Genomic DNA, 27,805 nt, shown 5'->3' with positions numbered 1-27,805 from the left:
CACGACCGTCTTTTTCGAAACCCATACTGATTCCTACAGAGTAGATTTCTAGTCTCCAGAAAAGTCATTATACTCGAACATAATACGTGTTCCAAAATTCTAAAACTGATTGATGTTAGAGATATAGGCCTATAGTTCTGCACATCTGTTCGACGTCCCTTCTTGAAAACGGGGATGACCTGTGTCCTTTTCCAATCCTTTGGAACCCTATCCTCTTCTATAGACCTACGGTACACCGCTTCAAGAAGGGGGGCAAGTTCCTTCGCGTACTCTGTGTAAAATCGAACTGGTATCCCATCAGGTCCAGCGGCCATTCCTCTTTTGAGCGATTTTAATTGTTTCTCTATCCCTCTGTCGTCTATTTCGATATCCACCATTTTTTCATCTGTGTGACAATCTAGAGAAGGAACTACAGTGCAGTCTTCCTCTGTGAAACAGCTGTGGAAAAAGACATTTAGTATTTCGGCCTTTAGTCTGTCTGTTTCAGTACCATTTTGGTCACAGAGTGTCTGGACATTTTGGTTTGATCCACCTACCGCTTTGACATAAGACCAAAATTTCTTAGGATTTTCTGCCAAGTCAGTGCATAGAACTTTACTTTCGAATTCATTGAACGCCTCCCTCCTCACACTACATTTCGCTTCGCGTAATTTTTTTTTTTGTCTGCAAGGCTTTGGCTATGTTTATGTTTGCTGTGAAGTTCCCTTTGCTTCCGTAGCAGTTTTCTAACTCGGTTGTTGTACCACGGTGGCTCTTTTCCATCTCTTACGATATTGCTTGGCACATACTCATCTAACGCATATTGTACGATGGTTTTGAACTTTGTCCACTGATCCTCAACACTATCTGTACTTGAGACAAAACTTTTGTGTTGAGCCGTCAGGTACTCTGTAATCTGCTTTTTGTCACTTTTGCTAAACAGAAAAATCTTCCTACCTTTTTTAATATTTCTATTTACGGCTGAAATCATCGATGCAGTAAACGATTTATGATCGCTGATTCCCTGTTCTGCGTTAACTGTTTCAAATAGTTCGGGTCTGTTTGCCACCAGAAGGTCTAATAAGTTATCGCCAACGAGTCGGTTCCCTGTTTAACTGCTCAAGGTAGTTTTCAGATAAAGCACTTAAAAAAATTCCACTGGATTCTTTGTCCCTGCCACCCGTTACGAAAGTTTGAGTCTCCCAGTCTATATCTGGTAAATTAAAATCTCCACGCAGAACTATAACATGGTGGGGAAATCTACTCTAAATATTTTCCAAATTATCCTTCAGGTGCTCAGCCACAACAGCTGCTGAGCCAGGGGGCCTATAGAGACATCCAATTACCATGTCTGAGCCTGCTTTAACCGTGACCTCCACCCAAATTATTTCACATTTCGGATCTCCGTTAATTTCCTTCGATACTATTGCACTTCTTATCGCTATTAACACGCCTCCCCCTTCACTGTCCAGCCTGTCTCTGCGGTATACATTCCAATCTGAGTTTAGGGTTTCATTACTGTTTACGTCTGGTTTCAGCCAACTTTCTGTCCCTAGTACTATATGGGCGTTGTGACCGTTTATTAATGAGAGCAGTTGTGGGACCTTTCTATAGACGCTCCTGCAGTTTACTATTAGCACATTAATATTGTTATTCCCTGTTACACTTTGCCTACTCCTACCTTGCGACGTCTCAGGAGGCGTCTTGTCGGGCCTAGGGAGGGAATTCTCTAACCTAAAAAACCCACATGTGCACTCCACACGTACTCCGCTACCCTTGTAGCTTCCGGCGTGTAGTGCACGCCTGACCTATTCAGGGGGACCCTACATTTTCTACCCGATAGCGGAGGTCGAGAAATTTGCACCCCAGATCTCCGCAGAATCGTCTGAGCCTCTGGTTTAAGCCTTCCACTCGCCTCCAAACCAGAGGACCGCGATCGGTTCTGGGTACGACACTACAAATAATTAGCTCAGATTCGTCCCCGCGAGCGAGGCTTTCCGCCTTCACCACCTCCGCCAACCGCCTGTACGAACTGAGGATGACCTCTGAACCCAGACGGCAGGAGTCATTGGTGCCGACATGAGCAACAATTTGCAGTCGGGTGCACCCAGTGCTCTCTATCGCCGCCGGCAGGGCCTCCTCCACATCTCGGATGAGACCCCCTGGCAAGCAGACAGAGTGAACACTGGCCTTCTTCCCCGACCTTTCCGCTATTTCCCTAAGGGGCTCCATCACCCGCCTAACGTTGGAGCTCCCAATAACTAATAAACCCCTCCCCCCGTGTGCCTGCTCGGACGTTGCTGAAGGAGCGGCCACATGTCTACCCACAGGCAGAGCGGGCGATGCCACACGGCCAGCCTCCACATTGACCCTCCGCCTCGTGCGCCGCGAACGCCGCTGAACCCGCCACTCCCCTTGGGGAGAGGGTGGCCCAACCGCGCCCGGTGCCCGCGAAGATGTCTCGACAGCAGGGACAGTGGGTGAAGCATGTAACACGTGGGCTGTACCACGCGACGCACCAGACTCCCCACTGCCGCTACACTCCGAGGCAGCAGCCTGAAGACGGCTGACCGCGGCCATCAACACGCTCAGCTGTTTGCGAACAGTGGCCAGCTCCTCCTGCGTCCGTACACAGCAATCACACATCCTATCCATCCTAAGAAATCAATTTACTGTAGAGAGTTAATCAACTTTTAACTAGACTGCAAATTCACTAAACTGCGGTTGCTAGCCACTTCTTGTAGAAAAAAATGAAAATAGCACTACCTGTGTCTGGACTGTATTCAAAACAAACACTAGCACTACTGGCACTATGGCTGACTAAAGGGACTCTCTCTGACTGTATTCAAAACAAACACGAAATCTATGGAACACTATTGCTAGCACTCGACAATTAAAGCTTCCTAAAAGCAAATACACACGGAAGAAAAAGTGACCAGTAAGAAAAATACAGTTAATACTCAAATTAAGGTAGCTCGCTGCACAGCAGACGTGAAGCAGACGGCAGTTACGACGCGGCGAAATTTGGAGACCGACCCGACATTCCCCTAAAGGAGCGTGGGACAGCGGCTGTAAAGCAGAGCGAGACTGGCCGCTGCAGGAGGCCAGGGTGGAGTTGGGGTCGGCCACCTCCCTGTCCCACAGGCTGGCACCCCGCCGTCACGCTAGCCATCACCGTTCAGAAGCTTCTCCAGCGCGGACCGCGGGGATGTGGGGCCACGTCGACTCCAGTGCGCTACATTTCTCTTTTGAGGATTCGTGGCCCCGACAGCTCCACCGTAGTGCTTAAATCCGGGGAGTTTGGTGGTCAGACGTGTACGGTCAAGTCATCTGCGTGCTCTCCGAACCGCGCACGTACAATGCGAGCTGCGTGCGACGTCGCATTGTCCTGCCGGCACATGTCATCGTGCCGAGGAAAAATAAACTACGTGTAGGGGTCGACACGGTCTCCACGGATATAAGAGTAGTTGTGTCGATCCTTTGTGCCCTCCAGAATGATGGGATCGCCCAGGGAATGCCGCGTTACGAGCGCTCCCTCCTTCCGACGACTGCCACAGGTGTTCCCTTCAGTCCCACGGAGCATAAAACGTGACGCCTCTGAAGAGGCCACGTGTGGACGTCTAGTTGCTGCACTCGCGTGCAGATTGCAGCCTTCGCCGCCGATGAACTGCAGTCACCGTTTGCTGGACGCTGGGTGACAGACACTTACTGTTGGCAGCCCCTTACGAGTAGTTCATCTGAGCTGCCAGTCGCTCAACACCTGCGCGTGTTTTCGCCCGTACACATCACCACAGCCGTTGTTGAACCCTGTCATCTACGGCCCGTGGTGCAGCACGGTTGCCTTGCCACCTGCTTTGGATTGCTCCATTTTGCCGTGCACCGTATACTTTAACCACGGAAGCACGCCAACAGTTGACAGCCGTTTCGGAAATCCTTCCACCCTCGGTCCGAAAGCCAATGATCACGCCTTTCTGGTGGTCACACAAATGGCTCCGTTTGCAGAGTAGGAGCACGCCTGAGCGGTTACCCACGTCCCGCCGACACGCTCACACCTGCCGCCTGTGAGTGATTACGGCACGTCGACACGGAACACAGGCGGCGGTGACCGGTCTGTGAGGCGCGACACCGGCCAGCAGCTCCTGCGGCCCCCTGGTTGCTGCCTCTGAGTGTCCCGCTCCTATGGAGGTCAGCGCCGCTCTTGCAGGGACATCTACCGTGATCAAACGTACGAATGTGTACGGAACAATCACATTACTTGTTACAGTGCGACTGTAGATATCTTATTAATCTATTGTGCTGCTGTCGTCAAAAGTGAATTTTGTAAAAAAAATAGCTTGAGTTGAAAGATAACTGACTTTTATTGTTAATCGTAGGTAGATAAGGAAATACGAGTCTCAAAAGTTTTGAAACTTCCTGGCAGATTAAAACTGCGTGCCCGACCGAGACTCGAACTCGGGACCGTTGCCTTTCGCGGGCAAGTGCTCTACCATCTGAGCTACCGAAGCACGACTCACGCCCGGTACTCACAGCTTTACTTCTGGCAGTACCTCGCCTCCTACCCTCCAAACTTTACAGAAGCTCTCCTGCGAACCTTGCAGAAGTAGCACTCCTGAAAGAAAGGATATAGCGGAGACATGGCTCAGCAACAGCCTGGGGGATGTTTCCAGAATGAGATTTTCACTCTGCAGCGGAGTGTGCGCTGATATGAAACTTCCTCGGTCGGGCACACAATTTTAATCTGCCAGGAAGTTTCATATCAGCGCACACTCCGCTGCAGAGTGAAAATCTCATTCTCAAAAGTTTTGTTTTTTGTCAAATATAATATTTCCTCCTGCTGATGAGCATCGTAGAGGTGGAGTGGAAAAATTAACATCTCGGACACAGCCTCGACTTGCGGTTGTGAACTGGAATCGCGTCCGGAAACGAATCGAACAGTCGTCGAGTCTGCAGTCTGACTTACCGCCTCGATAACAGTAGCAGTCGACTGGCTGAAGGAATGCGGTTTCCCGCAGTCGAGCTCGCCACGTGTGTGCCACCTCCCCCGTAACGTGTATCGAACTCCCAACCTACACGAGCTGTTAATTCCGGCCTTTTCTTTCTTACGTTTTTGGCTTTACTGACGTCTGGGAAAACACGAACTAAGTAACAGAAATTGATGATCTTATCTTAAAAAAGGCGAGTATTTTTTAGTAAGCGATGTGACGCTCCTCATTTTGAAACAATACGCTAGAGCGCACAGAGAAGGGCCGTTACACATTTGGGCTGCACCGAGTGTTTGTCACCAGGATCTTTCCGACAATGCGGCGCAATGGGTGTGCGCTCACGAACAGCGGGGTTGGAATTCCAGTCCGAGGCCACGGTCTCTGAAACTGAGCGGTTCCGCTAGATCTGTTGACGGCTGTCGCCTGCACGCCGGAAGTGGGACGCTACCTCTTACGAGACTGCGCGAATCTCCTCACTGCAATAGAATATTTACAACTTGGCAATCTGTTTTGAACGTGAAAACGATCGGTGTTTCATGCAGGAGCTGCTGATTTCGTACACAGGTAAGGAAACACGTTTGGTGGGCAGTTTCTCACAATTCATCTGGCTGAATTACTATGTCTGAAACGGTTTGTGAAACGCCTGAGGCGTGGACGACAGAGCGCTCACGCCTCATAGCAGTGCACCGCACCTTGTGGTGCGGCAGGACTGGCTTTCGGGAACGGATTTTGCAGAGCACGGCCGCTAACCTATACCTCGCGTCTTCTTTTATCGGAAAGATTACGATCAGATGAAAATGCCAGAGAGAGAAAACTTGTAATAACCACGAATTAAGAGCAGCTGTCGGTGATTATTTTCGTTTAGAGATTGTTCGCAACGTTTTAGACGTGCCGTTAAGAGTGAGAGTGAATGCGAGTGTAGAAAGAAAGGAAAGGGCAGGGCAGGCGCGACGGGCAGCTCGGCCGGCGACGTCAGCTCGGCCTCGGCCTCGGCCTTGGCAGCAGTGCACTGCACTGCAGTGGGGACGGCCGGCTTATCGCGCGGTACGGGCGCGGCGCGCGCCGCCATGCCGCCGCGGCCGGCGGGCACGTAGCCACTGGCTCGGCTGGCGCACTCTGCACGCGCACGCTTCCTCCGCGGCTGTTCCACGTCCGCCACGAGTCCAGGCAGAGCTGCGGCAGCGGCGGGAGAGGGCTGGGGCGGCCACGTCTGGGGTGGCAGTTTGTGCAGAGAAGACTGTCTCTTCCCACGTGCGATACGATAGAGTAAAAAGTGGCTCGGACCACTATGGCACTTTACGTCTGAGGTCATCAGCCCCCGAGACTTGAACTACTTAAACCTAACCAACCTAAGGACATCACACACATCCGTGCCCTAGGCAGGATTCGAACCTGCGACCGTAGCAGCAGCGCAGTTCCGGACTGAAGCGCCTAGAACCGCTCGGCTGCGATTGAGTCATCGGTGTGAGGCGTGTGTTGTGGCTGTAGCGCCACAGTGGGCGGGGCACGTTCTGAGGCTTCCGCAGCCTGCTGCAGCGCTGTGGGACCAGTCTCCAGCTACCAGCGGCCGCGCCACCCGTCGCTCTGCGTGCCGTGTTGCTGCTGCTCGGCGTTTTCTTGGCTCTACCACGGTGACACACACACACACACACACACGCGCGCGCGCGCGCGCACGCGCACGGACGCACGCACTCGCACTCACACACACGCCTCCTACCTTTCAAGTAACTTTTAAGTTTTGGTCGTAATTTATGTTACGACACCGTGTTCTCATAGTCTTCCTCGTTCTCCCTCTTTTGAACGAAGCACCTTCTGTTTGACAAATAATCTTTCGAGATATCGCTGTTGTACCACTTTTAATCTTTCGAGATATCGCTGTTGTACGACTTTCCCTCGAGTCGTGAAAACCGACATACAAACAATTCGGTAGCTTTTCACACCTGTGCCATGTTTTCACTGCCCTGCAACTGACACATGGAACATCACGTGCACGGTGACCCGAGTTCGTAATGTGTATTAAAACTTGCAAAAAATGGTTCAAATGGCTCTGAGCACTATGGGACTCAACTGCTGAGGTCATTAGTCCCCTAGAACTTAGAACTAGTTAAACCTAACTAACGTAAGGACATCACACACATCCGTGCCCGAGGCAGGATTCGAACCTGCGACCGTAGCGGTCTTGCGGTTCCAGACTGCAGCGCCTTTAAACGCACGGCCACTTCGGCCGGCTACAACTTGCAGAAAAGTACTGTATCAGGAGCAAAGCGCTCGGTGCAAGCTGAATTTAGCGGGAGAAAGGTAACAAAAGAGGAAACTGGGCGTGCTACAGTAGGAGGCTAGCGCGAGAGTACGGAAATGTAGTGGGGAACTAACACGACGAAAACGCGGCCCGCTCTCAGCACACGCGTTCCTTTTCATAGATTTCCCGGTTACATCGGCAAGTGTCGTCTCCATGCACACTTGTCAGCTTTCATTCCTGTTTTTGTACTCGCCTTCTTCGCGTATTTACACTTCGACTATAGTCGAGACGGCGTAAGTAGATTCCTGACAGGTCGTAGCGCCGTTGCCGCCATTTAACCGCGCACCGCTACCGGCTGCAGGCGAAAACGGTGGCCGTGTGCGGAGCTGTGAGCACACTCGGGCCTCGCCTCGCCACACAGACGTTAAAGTTGTCGGGTGTTGGCTGGAGTCGGCGCAGGGCCAGTCCGTTGCAGCTGTCGCGGATCAACTCGGCGATAGCTGCAGTACACTTTCGCTGGGCACGTTTTAAATCGATAGAACGGTAGGCTTATCGTAAGATAGGTTCGCACATTTACCACTCTCGGACAGATTTGAAATACGTAAAATAATTGTGCAGCAACGAGACACACTGCGGCCATACAAATCGCCTCGGAAAGACGTGTGTAGGACACCGTCAGGAAAACGAGGAACGGTTGGCGGGACGTGTGTTGAGACGTGGCGGGAGATGGAGGAGTGAGGCCGCTACGCTGCAGCGAGCGGTCGCAGCTGGAGACGCTGACACGCGACAGAGCAGAGCTGTCGCGGGCTGACGCGCACTTTCGCCGCGCCGCGCGCCTGCGGGCCTGTCGAGCGTGAAGGTGGCCGGCCAGCCGCCTGCGTGGACACGTCACGTGAGCAGCACACTGGCGACACCCAAAGTCCAGCCACGGCCCCATCCGACGAATTCACCCGTCCAGTGTATGCGATTCGATACGATTAAACCGAAATACAGTATTACCGTAGCATCCACGGTCTGTCTAAAGTTCCAAAGCTCGGGAAAGTTCACAAGACACGGATACCTGCACTCAGTGTGACCGCGCTTCTCATTCAGACACTGCTCGTTAATAGTGACCCCGTAAGCACAGATGATGACACAGAGAAGGCGCGCAGTCATTAAAGAAATAGGTGAAACAGGGTCATTAGGAGAAACATGCGCGGCAGGTGCGAAAGAATTAACTGTGCTACACGGGCGGCACATTGTTTTAATGCCAACCAAATTCGAGAGTGAAAATGTTTGTTTGTATAAGCGTCTCATCAGACCGTATACCGTCATACTGTTGTCTGCCTTGTCACTGCCGCTGCCACGGTTCACGTCAAAATGTATTGGAAACTTTATGAGTTTCTGTTAGTTTGGTATCGAGTGAAGTTGGATTATACAGACTCCAGAGGGCAGCGGCAGCCACCAGTGGTGAACAGAAGACGCCGTGTGGCAGGCTGCGAGGCCGGCCGCCGCCGCCGCTGCCTCGTCATCGCACTTCTTGAGTGAGTACGAATACGAGGGAGTTGGCGCGAGTCTGAATTTGACGATTACGTGCGGAATTACGCTGCAGTTACTGTAACGGCGGTTCCCACGGTCAACTGCATTCAGTGAAAAATAATGCTTTGCTGTGTGGTCGCGCGTTGTGCTAACCACAGGACACGACGAAAAAAGTTAGGAATTACGCTTAATACACTTCCTAAGAACACTCCACCTGGGCTCAGTTGCCTCGCAACAGCCACCGTCGTATCCGAGTGACGGCGCTGGCAACCTCGACAACCACCACCAAAGAAACACACACGAAGAAGCAGGATGGATACGAAGGAAGACGAAAGGTTCGAAGGAAAAGTCCCCTATTATTTCGCAACTTAAATCTTGGATCTGGGAATGTTCAAAGCCTATGTAGACCAGGAACCATCCAGACTATGCTCTGCGATGTAAACTAGACTTGGTGGCACCTCAAGAGACAAGGATACTCACAAGGAAGATGGAGGAAGTGCTGTTAAACACCAATTTGGCGCTCATTTTGTGATGTACGACAAAGTAGCATATTCGGTTAATGAATTTAAAGCTGTTAACAACAGAATTTTCTACACCGTACTCGAAAACCGAGTGTCAGACATCACACTTATCAATGTTCACGCCCCGACAAAAGATAAAACAGAAGACGGAAAGGACCAGTTCTATGATCAACTGAGAGCACACCTACTACAAATGTCACGACAACTCTTGGAGATTTTAATGCATGATCATGAAGAGAGTTCTATGTACAACTATAGGAAGGCCAATGGTAACGGTGAGAGCATGATCAACTCAAATAACCTGAGAGTAAGGTGGACTTAGTTCCACACAAGGGAATACGTGGTGCTAGCCGGATGGAACAGCTAGCGACCAGGTAGATCACGTCTCGGTGGAACGGCGCTGTTGCCATGGAGTCGCACAGAGGAGCCGCTTCCTCGTTGTGTGTGGACTTACACTGAGGTTCACCTATGTGTATAGGAAGAAGAGGGAGGCACTAGAACAGCTTAGAATGTCGGCAAACTGCGTGCAAGTGCAATTAAAGAATAACTGCTTTAGAAATCAAACACCGTTTAGAGACCCTAGAAAACCCATAAGCAAGAGAGAATAAATAAAAGGCACGGTATTAAGTGTAGCGGAGGATACGTCGGGGAGAAAGAAGAGAACGAAGAAGAGAGACGTGCCAGGAGGCCACAGAACAGAGAAGGAAGATGAGGGAGTATTGGCTGCCTGGCAGCGACAGTCAGCAGAGTAGGGAACATCGGAAGGGAGACAAGGCGAATACTGAGAACAGAGAACAGAATACATGTAACCAGTTTATCAGAACAAGCTGAGGCAGAGAGCCACAACAACAACTCGAGACAATTCTTCCAATGTATCAAAAATCGCAAACGTGGATTTAGAGCCGAACCTATTTTATTAAAGGTAATAAAGGCAACTTGATGAACGATAAGGAAATAATTATTGTAGAAAGATGGCGAGAATTTTTTTCAGAACACTTGAATCGTACTGACACAGATCACACGCTACCTGTAGACGCCACAGAGGAAAGGAAAGCTGAACAAGAATGGAAAGTGGCTCAGACGACGTGAAGATTGCAATCAAAAAAACTTTGAAACAGCAGGGCCCTACGGGTGGACAGAATAACAGGTGAATTAATCAAAGAGAGACGTGAGAGTTTCCACTTAGAAATATATACACTGATCCAGTTTGTATGGAAGAATGAGACATTGTCAGAAGAATGGAAATTGGCCGTAATGCGCCCGATATACAAGAAGGGAAGCAAATGGAATGTGGCAACTACAGAGGTGTCAGCTTGCTGGCTGTAACCTACATGATACTGTCTATCAATATCCTCAGAAAATTACAACCATTCATAGAGGATAACATACAGGAATACGAAGCTAACATCGACCAAATCATAGAACACATTTTCGTCTTACGAAAACTGTTCGAAAAGCACTAGGAATATGATAAAAATAACTATAGTCTGTTCGTCGATTTTCAACGTGCATACGACAGCGTCCACAGGAATAGCCTGTACAATCCAGATTCCCTAAGAAGCTAGTGACAATGGTGGATCGAAGCAACAGTGCACTTCCGAGGGTCACGTCGCAAAGATGCGTTTTATTCAATGTTATCGATGGGAAAGTAATACGGGAATGTAGGCAACAGGGTCGTCATTTCAATTGTCTCACAAATGCAAACTATACAGAAATGACAAGTGAACCAATCCGTGAGGTGAAAAAAATGTACCAGAAAAATGGAAAACTACGCACAGAAGATTGGGCCAAAGGTGAAACAAGACAAAACGAATTTCTTGCAATTAGGAAGAAGACAAGAGCAGCAACAATTTCTTGAGATAGACGGCATGACGTCCAAAAGAGTTCACCATTTCAAATATAGAAATGGACAGCAAGGAAGGAATGGCAGTGAGTGAAATGCACGTATTCCATCAGGGAGACGCTCAGCTCAAAATCAGTTATCAGCGAATACTAAGATGACATGTCCTGCAATGATGCACGGTTCAGAAACCTGGAGCATGACAAAACGCGGAATCGAGAAATTATTAATATTTGAAAGAAGATTAGTGAGGAAGATCTCTTAGACATCTTTGATAAAGGAGAACGGAGAAGACTGAGGAATGAGGAAATCTACCTCTTGATGCAACGACCTACAACACTACAGGAGCTGAAGAGCAAAAGAATCCAGTGGGCAGACGATGTAGCCCGTACGTCAGAAGAGACATAAGAAAAGGAACACACACACACAAAAACATATACACAATATTTTAATGCACACGTAGTGTGCAGTTATGTACGTGGTACACATTATACACTATCAAGCATTCATGATTACGTATGCACAGAGAACTACGAACCACTCTGGACACAATCACACGCTGAGGCACTGCAGTGAGTGCGGTAGGGTGCCTGTCCCGTCCCCACAGATGAACCGTTTGTCGTCCTGGCAAGACAGCCATACTTTCAGCTGCAGTGCAGAATGTACATCGTGGTCTCTCGATCGAAAGATCACCTGTCACACCATGTGTGGAGCACAGTGACGTCATCCTCTAACAGACACCTCTCGAAACCTTCAATCGCTACAGTCTTTGGTGCAGCCCGCCTCTGGGTGCCACTGCATCTGTGTGGTATGGCTATAACTTTGATCTGGGTTCCTCAAACTCCACAATCTGCGACACATTCTCTTTCATCAGACCGATAACCTTCTTGTTTTGAGGTGTTGAGGTTTTGAGGTGTTATTCCAACAGGATTATCGGGCGCTTGTCCAGATTTGTCGAATGTTTCTGGATTGTATCTAATTACTTCATACGGATCGCAGTCAGTAGATATAAAGTAACTTGGGGTCGGTGAAGTTTGGTTTTGCCAAGTCATAGTGAAAGCTGTACATTTGGAGTTTCGAGTGGGCCGGAGCACACAAACGAACACAGACATGCTTCCTCAATTGCAATATAAACTCGGCCATTGTCCACAGCGACTAGTCTTTCATTGGTGACCTGATTGAAATTTGGTCTGGCGATGTAATCTCTTCGACCATAACGGCCACCCCACTGGTAAAATAAATGAATTTCGCTATGTTTTCTAACATTTTTCACGGTTCTCCCGAAAACTGAACTGTTCAATAACTTGTAAAAATCTTTTTCAGGTCTCTGTTCGGTGTTTACGTCAATATACTCCTTCACAATTTCCGTTCCCAACCTGAGACTTGGCTAGAGGTTTCTGTAGTGCAGTTGCTTGTTCCCAGCATTGTCAACAGCTTCGGGATGGAAACATTTCGTGGGACAAGGAACTGCGGACACGTTGGCAAGTGTGTGTGCTCGCGCATGTGGATAGGATATGCCAGTTCTGCCTCACCAGCATCCGCAAGCACATCCTGGATCATTTCCATCAATCTGACGATTTTTCCTTTGAAAAGCCATCAGAACGTTCCAAATGTTAGATTCCCGTACAGATTATACACATCCAAGTACAGGATGCCCTATTCAAATGGTTCTGAGCACTATGAGGGGTCATCAGTCCCCTAGAACTTAGAACTACTTAAACCTAACTAACCTAAGGACTTCACACACATCCATGCCCGAGGCAGGATGCGAACCTGCGACCGTAGCAGCGGCGCGGTTCCGGACTGAAGCGCCCAGAACCGCTAGGCCAAAGCGGCCAGCACAGGATGCCCTGTACTCGTCCTCACTCATTCATGGGTTAGGCAAGATGGAGATACTATGTGGCCAAGTATACTTCAGAACTCCTCGAAAACGCCCGTGAGCGCTCCTGGATTGTACCTGATTACTTCGTGTGGATCGCGGTCCTTCACCCAATAGGTGAAACTGTCCGTAAAGTAACTTGGGGTCGGTGAAGGTGCTAGTGTTCATGTAGAATCTAGCAGATTCTACTAAATAAGAGATGCTGAACACCTGAGAAACATACAACGCGTGCTCGTACTTCGTATCTGTTACGACAGTGCCTGTTTACTGGAAAATGTGGGTACGTCAGGCAATGTGGTTTGGTGGAGTCTCTCCATCGAATGCAGGTACTGATACGGAAAAACTCCCTTTTGCGTCACGAGGATATACGACGCTAGTGATGTGCAGAACGTTTCTGAAGAGACTCGTGAGCGAAACGTAGGAAATCCAGGAATCTGAGCGTTATTCCATAGGAAAAAGAAATGCACTTTTTAACGGCACCAGGGATGGCACTGTCCTTACCGCCAAACTGCTGAACGAGAAAGTGAGGCTGATAGCTGTTCAAATTATGAAAGAGGACACGCATGTCCCGTGACAGTTGGTTCTTCAAGTTGGCCGACTCGATCGTCAGTTGACAACACTGTCCAGGTAGAATTGCTGCTTCTCTGTCTTTAGCGCCAGCCCCAGCCTTTACTGTTTCGTCACACACGCAGAATTATAGATCAGTGACAGTGTAGTCGTGTCACAACGTCTGTACCTCAAGAATGCAGCGTCTACAAATACTGTCCATGTCATGGTGCGGTGGCTAAGGTTCACTTCTCGATATGGCTATCTCAGGGTCATCCCGTATCCTTATCCGTCAGTCAGTGACCTCCTGACGCCATCCTCTGCTCAACATACATTATTATCATTTAAATAAGCAGTTACAGTGGCTATATACAGTGGAGCTAGATAACGATGAAAATGATTTCCCTTCACTGGTATGTATTTGGAGTGACGCTATACATATAAAAAAAGTCATCTCCGATCTATCCTTGGCCCTGGGGGTATCCACGTGATATCACACACACACACACACACACACAAATAATGTTGTTACCCGTACTTAGAGGGTATAACGGCAAGTGCCGTCATCTGAGGATCTTTACTCATATGTTTCTGTTACTAATACGGATAATCGACTAAACTGTCTAAAGCAAAATATAGTCCATGGATGTACAATTTTAATTATTTAACGTGGAAATGGCCTACATAAACTCGTGCTAGTGTAAAGTACCACAGAAAAAATTATGAACGCCACCTGCAAAATGCTACTTGTAAGAGACTTCAGGTTTCTATCACGTTCTCCAGTGACACACGGCGGCGATTCCCTGTCTCCATACAGAAGCCATCGGGCACGCAGGCGTCCTCTGGGCGACACCGGCTGCCCCAAGTCTCTGGGCTGAGTAGAACAATTAATCTTACTACTTGCCACTACTATTATTAATATCATTGAGGAAGCGGCGTGTGACTGACTTCCATAATAGCGAATGCCTGCGGAAGGCATATTACTGCAATACGTGTGGTATTCCGGGTAGCGGGGTGCGATGTGTGTTTCGAGGTCCCGTCGTTTTCTCATAATTAACACACTGACGTCCACGAACAGTGGTCGACGCAGCCGTCAGTACAAGAGAGCTCCAGGTCGGGCGCCTCAGTTTGCCTGGAGCGATTCCTGCGCCGTTTGCGGTGTGCTCGCGCGACCAGCTGATTCCGCTCCGCCACGGCAGCTGCGGCTGACTGCAGACAACACCACCTACGTCACGAGGCCTTACCGCTCTCTGCCAATAGGCGAGGGCGACGAGAAAGGAAGGCCCCGGCGCGTCAACGTGACGTCACACGCGGCGTCTTGTTTTGCTAGTGGAAGCAACGTGTGTGAAAGAGGATTGCTACTTGCTGCGTTTGTTTTTCGTACTACAAAAGTGGAGTTTAACTAAGTGCATCAACAGAATATGTGTGTATACGTGTATGTGTGGTGGTGATACATCCACAATTTGTTATATTTACGGTGTTGTGTGCGGAACATTGATAATTGTAAGCAAGGTATGTCAACCTCAAATGCATCTTCGTTTACTACTTTAGAAGATCCTAACCGTTTGTGTGTGTTTATCCTGACGTGATTTCGAGATCTTACACCTCTCTGTAACTTCGACGTAATGTACTGAAATACGGTTTCATTTTATTTCTAGATCTGGAACTCTTGAAATGCCACGTCGATGTAGTGTGTTCGGCTGTCGGTCGAATTATGATTCCGAAACACAGAGAACGACTACATTTTCTTTGCCATCTGACGAGAGTCGACGTGCACTGTGGCTTTGAAATATCCCAACAGACTCGACCAAACTAAAACGGCCAAATATTTGTGTAAAACACTTCGATGAATCGTGTGTAACTCGAGTGGACATAATTATGGGCAGAGGACAACTGAAAAAATTTCCCAGAATAATCCCAAAACTCACCGAAAATGCTGTGCCAACTATTTTTCCCAACACTCCCTCATACTGTTCTAAATCAACTACAAAAGTGAGACGTTTTGCTGATGTGGAAGACGATAATCTTAAAAAACCTGTTCAAGACAGTATTGAGTCAAACAACTTACACATCCAACAAAATTTACTTTCGTGTCTCAATGACATTTCTGTATTTCTAGAAGGTCAGAAAATTTGCAGCAACAAGTGGTCTGTGATTAGAGATGATGGAAAACTGCATATCTGTCTTTTGGGATTAGACAGGGGAAAACCTTGTGTTACTGCATTCATCACTGTTAACAGTGATTTGAGCCTTATGGTAAATATTAGTGAAGGAATTCATTTCGTAATTAATACATCCATCAATGATGTGAAGAAATTAACTTCCATAAACGTATTAGAAAATGTAATATCAATGGTTGAGAAGGGGGAAATTTTGCCTAGTGTTACAGATAAATTAAACTGTGGTGTCAGTTGGTTGCACACTATCCCAAATTATGATGGAAATGCACAACTGAAATTTATCGTAGAACAACTCCAGGTATCACAAATCTCGAAAAACAACAGACATTATTGGCAACAACACCATGATAGTGGCATGCTGCTTGTATGTACATTCTGTCAGCGCATACAATGCCTTCAGGAAATGTGATTTAATGTTTTTACCCCACCCACGAACCCTGCAAAAACTAATTTGTAATTACCAGTTAGTCACTTCATCAGTTCAAACAAGTCCTTATTTAGAAAACAGGGTGAAATATTTATAAAAACATGAGTTGTTAGTGTCTCTGTTGTTAAATGAGATTTATGTGCAACCACAACTTTCATTTAAATCCGGCTCAATACATGGGAGTAGCTTTTTTGATCCCGAGACGTGTGCCAAAACAGCACAGGTTTTTATGGTCTCTTCTCTTTTGTCTAAATATGTTGATGTTATCAAGTAGTGCTTGTTGCTGATTTGTGGAAACGATCTGTAGTACGCTGTTTGATGATAGTTTATCTCAGGTGTTGCAGATGTAATCCAACAAACACATGTGGGTACATTCAAAAAAGTTTTAAATACTATTGTCCTGGATACAGAGCCCCTTATAAATTGAAATTGTCCTTCCAATTCGGAAATTCATTTCCTTTTATTCAGTTCCTTCTCCACCAGTTCCTTCTATTTGTAAAGGTAGGTGCTGCTTGACAGTTAGGGGGCTAGTAGAGAAGTAAACTGGTAATCCAAGATGGTAAATGTTCAATTTTATATCGGAACTACTCAGAAAATACAGTGAGCATAAAATGGAAAAAAATACAGAACTTAGATTATGCATCTTCAGACACAAACCACTATATACATTGACAGAGTGAAATTTTTTGACTTCGTATCCTTGTGAATGTCTATTAAAAATTACTACACACTCAGTACTCCAAGTAGGAATTTTTCCATTGTGGAGAACACTGAAATGATGTATAAGTTCTTCCAAAAAACTAATATCCTTTATTCCATAAACATAATAACTGCATCAACACTGACTTCCTCAAGACACAGGTAAGTGACAAGTTCTTGTCAAACCACAGGTGAGATTTTTGTTTTTGGTAGAACTGACCGCCAAACAACTGCAAATGCATGTTAAAAGTTACTTTATTTTGCACAACCAGTTTCGAGGAAACCTCTTCCTTATTATCAGGTGCCTTTTCCTAATTGCAATGAATAAAATATGCAAGAAAAACGCAGGTGAGAAGTTGCTTCTGACAATTCGATACATCAGGTTTGTTCAAATCGAAGAACTTAATAATACCTGTCTTAAAGTATTTAACAGAAGCAATTTTATTATGCCTCGTAGAGACAACGTGGCATTTGTGCAAAACAGGAAATAAGGTACATCTATTACGTTCAGGTGATCGGCCCACTAGACCTGTCAAAACTGTGGCGTAATGCACAACTTTGTCGAAATCATTCTGTAGAGATGAGCATCTTATGTAATTAAATTTTCACTCATTAAAAATGAAACACCTTGGAGAAAAATCGGCGAAATATACCAGGAAAAATATCGGCTGCTGACGTTTTCTTTCGTATGAGAAAAACACACCTACTGAAAGCAAAGGCGGTCTACCTATATTTCTCTGCACCTTGCACGAATATAATCTAGAACGGAAATGCCTATGACACGTCTGTCTTTTAATTTGTTTCGATCACTGTGACATGAATATTTCGCTGTCTGTAAGAAATGTTCATACACTTACAAATAATGTTATGAATGAAATTCTATGTGAGAGCCTTTCGAAAATTAGTTGTCTGTAACTGCATTTTAGAAAAAATTCTGATCACATTCTTTCCTTTCGTTCGTGCAATTATTGTGTGGTGTAATTACTTTACCGGTTACTGGAGACAAAAATGAACCACAAGCAAAAAATGTCTAAAACCACATACATCTAGACGTAAACTGTGCTTGGTTAGTAAGCAAACAAATTGAATAAACTCTTAATTGGGATGCATATGTTTTATTTGTCATGCCAGATCTGCTGTTTTTCAGCTATTAAATACATATGCCTACAACTGTGTTCTTGATTGCTAGGTTTCTAAGTATATCTTGCATCGAAGTTTACCAGTATTCAGAAATCCAGTATATGTGTATCCAGCACAATTTTAATTCATATAGAACTTTCACGGACGCATTTTAGACAGAGATGCTATCTGTTCTGAATTGACAAGATGTTGGGACGCTGCCGGTCACGTGACATCCTCTGTGTGACGTAGGCGGCGCGGCCTGTCTTTCTCGTTGGCCTCGGCCAATAGGCGACTGAAGAAGCTTGATTGTATTGTACTGAAAAGTGGTCAAAAGCGGTGAAAGATTCAAATATATTGTTTTTTATGTAGACACTGAAAGAACACCACAACATATTTTGTACATAATTATTAATCAGGAACTGAGTGTAAGCATTTATGTTAAGGGTTTTGAAAACACTTCCAAGAAAGTTGAAAAAACTGTAAGTAATATCCACGACCTAGACAATATTATAATATTTCTTGCAAATTTAGTGAGCAAAAAGGAAGAGAAACATCTTCAAGACATCATTCTTGAGTTGTCAGACAACTTAGAATATGAGGGGAAAACTAAACCTGCAGCTGAATTCATAAGAAGCCAGTTTCAGTTAAGCTTTTCGCCTCCTGAGACATGGGTTTCCTCCCCATGTTTTAGTATTTGCTTCTTTGTTGTTTTTTATTTCAAGTCATGCTTACAGATTCATACAGAGCACTGGAAATATTATTGTGCCTCATCCTAATACTATTAGAAACATCTGTGCAAATTCTGATGTTGATCCCAACAGTCCAAACTTTCAAGAATACATTTGGGAGAAAGTATCGAATCTGAATCATCATGATTGTTTTGTGACACTCATGTACGATAAAATACGTATTAAGCCAGCCATGGACTACAAAGGAGGAAATTTAGTTGGTATGGCACTTGATACCACTACTCTTGTAACAACTGCTCATGTGTTTATGGTGCAAGGTCTAATTTCACCATTTGAAGATGTTGTCCACATCCTGCCTGTAAATAAAATGACTGCTGACCAGTTGTTCAATGTAATAAAAAAAGTATTGATTGGGTTGGAAGACATAGGTTTAAAGGTTATTTGCATTTCGTCTGACAATAACTCAATTAATAGGAAAGCTGTTAGTATTTTGCAAATCCACCACAACTTAGTACTGCCTACCCACACCCTTCAGATCATTCCAGGCCCTTGTTTTATGTTATAGACCCAGTACACATTTATTAACGCATCAGATATAACTGGGTGAATTTGAAAGATGAACTTCTGACATGTTGCTTCCCCAGCTTTGAAAATATATCCATGAGAATGCAAGCTTCATTTTCTGCAGTTAGGTCCATATTCGACATTGTAATGAACACATTATCTAAATTTGGATGTGGTTTACATATGAAAGCTGTGTGGCCCTTTTCGTTAGAAACACAAAATGTAAAGCTTGTTCGTCAACATCACGTGTATGTTTACTGGAGTTGGGGCCTACAAATAACATTAAAAATTATGAAAGAACTGCTGAATTTATTAAAATAACAAGCACATTGGGGAAAATTGTGAATGTTAAGTCCCCTTTGAAAGGCCTTAAGACTTAGAGAAGAAATGCAAAAGCCTCTAACAAGCCACAAGGATGATGAGAGGTGTAAATTTCTAGAAAATTTTCTAAATTCTCTAGACAACTGGAGCTCCATGAATTTGCCGCTCAGCAAGGAAAGACTCTCCACTGAAGCATACAACATTTGCATCATTATAACTGGGAACGTACTGTCTGTCAGAACTTAAAATGCCTGGAAAATTTCACACTGATGCCTTGGATCCAGGTTTGAATTGTATCAACAGCTGTCTGGATCCCAGTACTATGTATCAATGAGGCAAATATTTGAGGCCGAGAAAAAGCTGAGATTATCAACTTTGTTAGAGCTTCCTTTACGAGGTGACTAAGCTAAGAAAATTATAAGTTGGATCTCTACAGTCTGAATGTCTTACTGTTGCCTGTGACAGCTCAGCATCAGGTATTTGTAAATTAAGTGTCAGTCAACGTGATGTGGAACTTATCGGTCCAGTATTAGTAGTTCATTGCTGGATACTGTTGCTACAGCACAATAAAGAAGTTAAAGTGTGGTAACTGTGCTCAGTTTTTAACAATAGATAATCAGCTGGCATGTGGTGCTGAGCACAAACTAATTAAAGATCTTGATAGAGGTGGCTTGGGATATCCACAGAAAATGCCATTGCTGACAGTGATGTATTCTTTTTGGTTCATGCGGAAACTATTATCAGATGAACACTGTGATTCCTTTCTCAGGCTTCAAAAGCAACAGCAAACAGCATGTAAACTAATTCTCGATTGTGTCATGGCCAATGATGATTGTGCAGCAGACGTCTGTGACAAAGTTCAGCACATGAATTGTGTAAATTCAGCTATTAGGTATTTTTACGTAATTCGACGGTAATACGGAACGCCATTACATCCTGATCTTTCCGCTGCTGTGTGAAGCTTATAACGTAATGTTTGTCCGTAATTGCTCGATAATGCGCAAGGAAGCGTATTAGGTAATTATAAAAGTGTTTAATTAAAATAATGATAGACCTCAAGCTGGCAAATGACGGCTTTCACGAAATTTAATGCATAGAGCCATAAAAAAGACAATTAAAGTGCACAAACATGAAATAGTGGCTGTTGTGGCGCTTCCTCCGCTGCAAACTAGTGGAGATGAGCGGACACACGGGCGTAGTGAGCAGCTCACCAGGGGTCAGGGTTAGGGTTAGGGTTAGGCGTCGGCGAGGCAGAGGTGTGGAGGGGTGTGGCCGCGAGGCGACGCGCAGTGAGTAAGGGCGCCGGCAAATGGAGCCGTCCGCCGCTAAGCAGTGGATGTCTTCGGCGAACAGGCGAATACGAGAAAGATTACTTACCTAGTGCCACGTACTGCAACTAACGGTAACTATTGTTTCATTTCAGAGAGAATTAACCGACTTCAAGTTCTCTTACTGGAATATTGGTCACTGAAGTTAGTTGCCACTAAGTTGCCGTGTTCGCGCAAAATGTTTTGTCTGGTTCAAAAATGGTTCAAATGGCTCTGAGCACTATGGGACTTAACAGCTATGGTCATCAGTCCCCTAGAACTTACAACTACTTAAACCTAACTAACCTAAGGACAGCACACAACACCCAGCCATCACGAGGCAGAGAAAATCCCTAACCCCACCGGGAATCGAACCAGGGAACCCGGGCGTGGGAAGCGAGAACGCTACCGCACGACCACGAGATGCGGGCTTTTATGTCTGGCTCTAATCTTGTACTGAGGTCAATAGGCCGTTTTCTTCCAGTTACGTTTCGAATCAGTAACCTATTTAAAAATCTTTGTCAGTATGTCGGTGGCAAAGAGAAAGGACGGCTGCAACTAATACTACTGCAACGTGACGGTTTGTCAAGAAAATCTTGTACTCCCGGTTTTCCGCAGTTTGTACGTATTTGCACACCGTGAAAATATTCAACTGCAGACCGGAGTTGGGGCATACAGCCCATCGCCGGTGGCATTATTTTGTGTGTCAAGCACGAAATCTTCACGATGTGAAAACTAATGTGAATCTGTGTGGTAGGCACATTGTCTTGTGTACGCCCGAGAGCTGTGCGACGTTGAAGGCCCACACTTCTCGCCCGCATTTGACACCATCTTCCCTTCTCCCCACTGTCACTATGTACTCGTACAATGTAACGTTCTCCACGACGTTATCTGTACACTGATAATCTTGAGCTCTCTTCTTGTGTTATCGACAGGTGATGAGAGCTTAGACTGATTACAGAAAGTTGGAGTGTTGATGCATTCTCTAGGATCGTTCACCGAAGGCAGTCTGCACAGACGAGAGCATCTTCAGTGAGCAGCGGCGTCCGTAGCTTGCACGAGCCCTCTACCTGCACTCACAACACTACATCTTCTCCTACTACACTCGATGAAACCTTCGCTTCTGTTCGCCGTTCGCCGTCCAGTATGAGGTTCTGGGTTATGGCGGACGGAAATCTTTGGAGCGAACCGCTAACGTGTGAAGGCACTCCGCATACTTAGGTGACGGCGTGGTTACGTGTCGAGCGCAGTTGGGTAACCGGTAGTCCGGCGTTTGCTGTTCGCGGTGCGTCGTGTACGAACGAATCGCGCTGTCGGTTCCCCGAACTCGCACCGATTCTTTGAGGGACTTCGCAGCGGTAGAGCCGAGCTGCAGCGTGCGGGCGTGCGCCACCGGTGCCGGCCCTCCTTCTGAGCGCAAACCATCTGCTCTGTTGTCAAAATAGTGGGATTGTTCGCCGCGCAAAGCAATTCCCGATTAACGCGAGCGAAGAAACGACTAATTTCGCTCGATACTGAAAGCAAAATGCGCCATGCAGTACGGCGGACGCTTCCTTGAGTATCGGTGGTGCGTGACAATGATGGTCCTCTGTTCTCCAGCCGCAGCTGCCGCTGAAACGCGAGCCACGCTGTCAGCCGACACCGCCCACCCGCCACCTGCGTCAGCACTCCCGACTTGCAGGCAGAGGAATCACTGTCCCTCCTATGCTGCTTTAAGTATTGGTACAATTACCGCTGCAAGCCACTTTCGCTTCATTGTCGGTTACTTACAACTCGTAACCACTCAAGTTTCTCTTATACAGGGTGGGGCAGATAAAAGTAGCCCTTGTAAGTATAGAGCAAATGCCCTGAAATTACGGAAACGAAGAGCTGACTTACCAATTATTTACAATGAGAAATACAGTGAAAAATGCGTTTATAGAAAATGCTGAAAGAGACCTTGTGCAACATCGATACATAGCTGTACGCGTTGGCGGACATTCAGATGCACCCGGCGTAAAGTTCGGATATCGATGGTGGCAACTTCACGACTGATGTTGTCTTTGAGGCCTGTGTTGTGCGTAAATTTGTTTCATAGACGTTGCTCTTTAAGTGCCCCACGCGAATAAAATCCGGAGAAGGTGGTGGTGGTGGTTTTGGGGGAGGAGACCAGACAGCGAGGTCATCGGTCTCATCGGATTAGGGAAGGATGGGGAAGGAAGTCGGCCGTGCCCTTTCAAACGAGCCATCCCGACATTTGCCTAGAGCGATTTAGGGAAATCACGGAAAACCTAAATCAGGATGGCCGGACGCGGGATTGAATCGTCGTCCTCCCGAATGCGAGTCCAGTGTGCTAACAAAATCCGGAGAACGTGGTGGCCATAAATGTTTGTTGACACTCAGTCAAGACATCGTGGACTCGTTACAGGGACATCTCAGACGTGTGGCATGTTGCCCCATCTTCCTGGAACCAGCGTGTTCTCTTTAATATTCAGTGAGTCGAGCACAAATGTATCAAAAATTTCCATATACGCAATCGCGTCGGCACACAGTGTTAGGATCCTCCGTTGCCCAGTACCACGTTTTCTGTGGATTCTCACAATCGAAGACATGAAACCACGCTTCATCACTCGTGATGTAATGGAAAGGCTTTAACAAGCTATCGTTGGCGTTACTCAGATGCCTCGTGCAGTAATCTACACGTGTCTGACTGCCATCCTCCCGTAAATGCTGCACAACCATTACACAGTGTTCCGTTAACTTAAAACTTTTCAATCCGTTGCCAACTTCTCCGACTTACATGCGCCTCTTCGACCAATTCACGTGTAGACTTCTTTGGGATTTGAATAAGTCTTCCGTGAATTTCTGCAATAACTTCTGGTGTGTTAACTGAAGGAATTCCTTGTCGTTTGACACTCTGCACAGATCCGTAGATGGGTCAATTTTTATGCGCCTCGGTATTGCTCTCTCTGCTGGTAGTTCTCTATCTGGATCCTGACCTCCAAAATTTCGCGAGTTTTCTTCTCCGAGCCTGTTTTCACACGCGCTTCCCAATTTCGATACATTCTTCTATTGAGAATGTAATGATGCAGACCGCAAAGACAAACGACTAACTTCGCTGATGAAACAGAAATTCTGACAGAAGAATGCTAGCAATCGATGACTGCATAAACCTGTCAATTGTTGTAACTGTTTATTCCATTCCGGAAGTCAAAATATTTGATTCGCATTCACAGGGGATGCGGGCTGCGCCACGCCGCCGCGGCTCGCTCGTAGCAGCCGCGCCAGCCTCACTGTGCCAACACAAGGCGTGGACCACTTGTGGCACGAGTTCAAGAAATATTATCGACGGCAAAAAAATTAATAAGAGATGCTGCAGATCCCCCATGGTTCACAAAGCGGGTCAAAACACTGTTGCAGAGGCAGCGACTGCAGCACGCCAAAATTCGGAGTATGCTGATGCTTGAGGTCCATACTTAACAATCATATACAACCGTTCGCTCGACGAAAGATCCATACCTAAGGACTGGAAAGTTGCACAGGTCACACCAATATTCAAGAAAGGTAGTAGGAGTAATCCACTAAATTAAAGGCCCATATCGTTAACGTCGATATGCAGCAGGATTTTAGAACAAATATTGTGTTCGAACATTACAAATTACCTCGAAGGAAACGGTCTGTTGACACACAGTCAACATGGGTTTAGAAAACATCGTTCCTGTGAAACACAACTAGCTCCTTATTCACATGAAGTGCTGAGTGCTATTGACAAGAGATTTCAGATCGATTCCGTATTCCTGGATTTCCGGAAGGCTTTTGACACTGTACCACACAAGCGGCAAGTAGTAAAATTGCGTGCTTATGGAATATCGTCTCAGTTATGTGACTGGATTTGCGATTTCCTGTCAGAGAGGTCACAGTTCGTAGTAACTGACGGAAAGACATCGACGAAAACAGAAGTGATTTCAGGCGTTCCCCAAGGTAGTGTTGTCGGCCCTTTGCTATTTCTTATCTATATAAAAGATTTGGAAGACAATCTTAGCAGCCGTCTCAGGTTGTTTGCAGATGAGGCTGTCGTTTATCGACTACTAAAGTCATCAGAAGATCAAGACAAACTGCAAAAGGATTTAGAAAGATATATCTGAATGGTGCGAAAAGTGGCAGTTGACCCTAAATAACGAAAAGTGTGACGTCATCCACACGAGTGCGAAAAGGAACTCGTTAAACTTCTGTTACACGACAAATCAGTCTAATCTAAAAGCCGTAAATTCAACTAAATACCTAGGTACTACAATTACGAACAACTTAAGTTGGGAAGAACACATTGAAAATGTTGTGGGGAAGGCTAATCAAAGGCTGCGTTTTATTGGCAGGACACTTAGAAAATGTAACAGACCTACTAAGGAGACTGCCTACACTACGCTTGTCCGTCCTCTTTTAGAATACTGCTGCGCGGTGTGGGATCCTTACCAGGTAGGACTGACGGAGTACATCGAAAAAGTTCAAAGGAAGGCAGCACGTTTTGTATTATCGCGAAATATGGAAGAGAGTGTCACAGAAACGATACATGATTTGGGCTGGAAATCATTAAAAGAAAGGTGTTTTTCGTTGCGACGGAATCTTCTCACGAAATTCCAATCACCAACTTTCTCCTCCGAATGCGAAAATATTTTGTTGACACCGACCTACGTAGGGTGGAACGATCACCACGATAAAATAAGGGAAATCAGAGCTCGTACGGAAAGATATAGGTGTTCATTCTTTCCGCGCGCTATACGAGATTGGAATAATAGAGAAATGTGGAGGTGATTCGATGAACCCCCTGCCAGGCACTTGAATGTGATTTGCAGAGTATCCATGTAGATGTAGATGTAGATGTGAATTTCAAAGAATGCGAAACCACGAGGATTGGCATAGTTTTACAGAAGCTCGAAATTTAGCGCAAACTTCATTGCGAGATGCTTTTAATGATTTCCACAACAAGTCTGACAGAAAACGCAAAGAAACCCTGGTCCTATGGAAAGTATAGCACTTACGAGGTAATGGCTATTATCGACGCGGGGCGTCAAATTTATTCCATATACTTAGATTTCCAGAAGATTTTTGACACCGTTCCTCAAAAGTAACTTGTAATGAAATTGCGTGCCTGTGAAGTCCCGTCTCAATTTTACGAGTGGATTCGGGATTTCCTGTCAAGAGAGGTCACAGTTCGTACTAACTGATGGAAAGGCAGAAGTAAGATCTGGCGTTCTCCAAGAAAGCGTTATAGGCCCGCTGCTGTCCCTTCTCTACATAAACGGTCTAAGAGAAAATCCGAGCGGCCCTCTTAGACTGTTTGCAGATGATGCTGTCATTTACCGTATTGTAAAGCCGTCAGATGATCAAAACCAACTGCAAAATGATTTAGACAAGATGTCTGAAAGCTGCCAAAAGTGGCATTTGACTCTAAATAATGAAAAGTGTGAAGTCATCTATACGAATACTAAAAGGAATCCGCTAAATTGTGGTTAAACGATAAATCACACAAATTTAAACGCTGTGAATTCAACTGCATACTTAAACTAAACAACTAAACTCCTTCCGAACAGGCTATGAAGGCCCAAAGGTACCGACCGGCCGCCGTGTTATGCTCAGACCACAGGCGTCACTGGATGCCGACATGGAGGGGCATGTGGTCAGCACACCGCTCTCCCGGCCGTATGTCAGTTTCCGAGACCAGAGCCACTACTTCTCAACCGAGTAGCTCCTCAGTTTGCCTCACAAGGGCTGAGTGCATGCCGCTTGCCAACAGCGCCCGGCAGACTGGATGGTCACCCATCCAAGTGCTAGCCCAGCCCGACAGCGCTTAACTTCAGTGAACTGACGGGAACCGGTGTTACCACTGCGGCAAGGCCGTTGGCAACTAAATACTCAGGGATTACAAATGCGAAGGAGCACACGGATAACGTGGTGGGGTAAAGCAAACCTAAGACTGCGATTTACTCGCAGAACACTTAGAAAACGCAACAGGATTACAGAAGAGACTGCTTACACTACGTTTGTCCAGCTTATTTTGGAGTGTTGCTGTGCGGTGTGGGGTCCGTATCAGATAGGACAGATGGAGACATCGAAAAAGTTCAATGAAGGGCAACTCGTTTTGTATTATCGCGAAATGCGGAAGAGAGCGCCACGAAAATGATTCGCAAATTGAGGTGGGAATCATTTAAACAAAGCCGTTTTTCGTTTCGGTAGGACCTTCTGACAACATTTTAATCACCAACTTTCTCCTCAGAGTGTGAAAATATTATGCTGGCGCCTACTTACAAAAGGATAAATAATCATCGTAATAAAATAAGGTAAATCAGCGATGACACGGAAAGATTTAAGTGCTCATTTTCCTTGCGCGCTGTTCGAGAGTGGAGAAACAGTTTGAAGGAGGTTCAGTGAACCTCCTACCAGGCTCATGCGGTAATTATGGATTGCAGAGTAATCATGTAGACGTATATTATTAATGTCATTTTCATCTGCAGGCTGTCTTTCACAGTTACCCCCCTAAATATATCTGCTCACTCCGTCTGCAGGCCACGAGTGGCCTACCGGGACCATCCGACCGCCGTGTCATCCTCCGTGGAGGATGCGGATAGGAGGTGCGTGGGGTCAGCATACCGCTCTCCCGGTCGTTATGATGGTATTCTTGACCGAAGCCGCTACTATTCGGTCGAGTAGCTCCTCAATTGGCATCACGAGGCTGATTGCACCCCGAAAATATATCTGCTGCACCTACCAATTAATTACAGACACACGCTTATTAAAGACCATTGATGAATTTCGTGAAACAGTAATTCGTGTTAAAATAGGCAGTAACCTGATTCCAGTTACTCGCGAACTTGAGGATTCATGATTTATTTAGAAAATCAAATTTCATTTTGATACTTCATCATGTACACTAACCTACATAAAGTTAAAAAATACTCAGTTTATGATACACTCACGTTAAATAATTATTAGATTTTATTTATCACTTCGTATATTTG

General features: G+C 46.0%; 1 protein-coding gene and 1 pseudogene across 1 annotated transcript in view; both read right to left on the bottom strand.

Moving 5' to 3' along the window:
- LOC124596493 (caskin-2) overlaps nt 1-27,805 on the bottom strand; it is a 967,843-nt gene that overhangs the window by 455,525 nt on the left and 484,513 nt on the right. The window lies entirely within an intron of this gene.
- On the bottom strand, nt 26,575-26,692 carry LOC124596862 (annotated as a pseudogene).

The sequence above is a fragment of the Schistocerca americana genome, chromosome 2 (assembly GCF_021461395.2).
Source record: "Schistocerca americana isolate TAMUIC-IGC-003095 chromosome 2, iqSchAmer2.1, whole genome shotgun sequence".
In the NCBI taxonomy this organism is placed as follows: Eukaryota; Metazoa; Arthropoda; class Insecta; order Orthoptera; family Acrididae; genus Schistocerca; species Schistocerca americana.
This window is presented reverse-complemented; position numbering and strand designations above follow the sequence as displayed.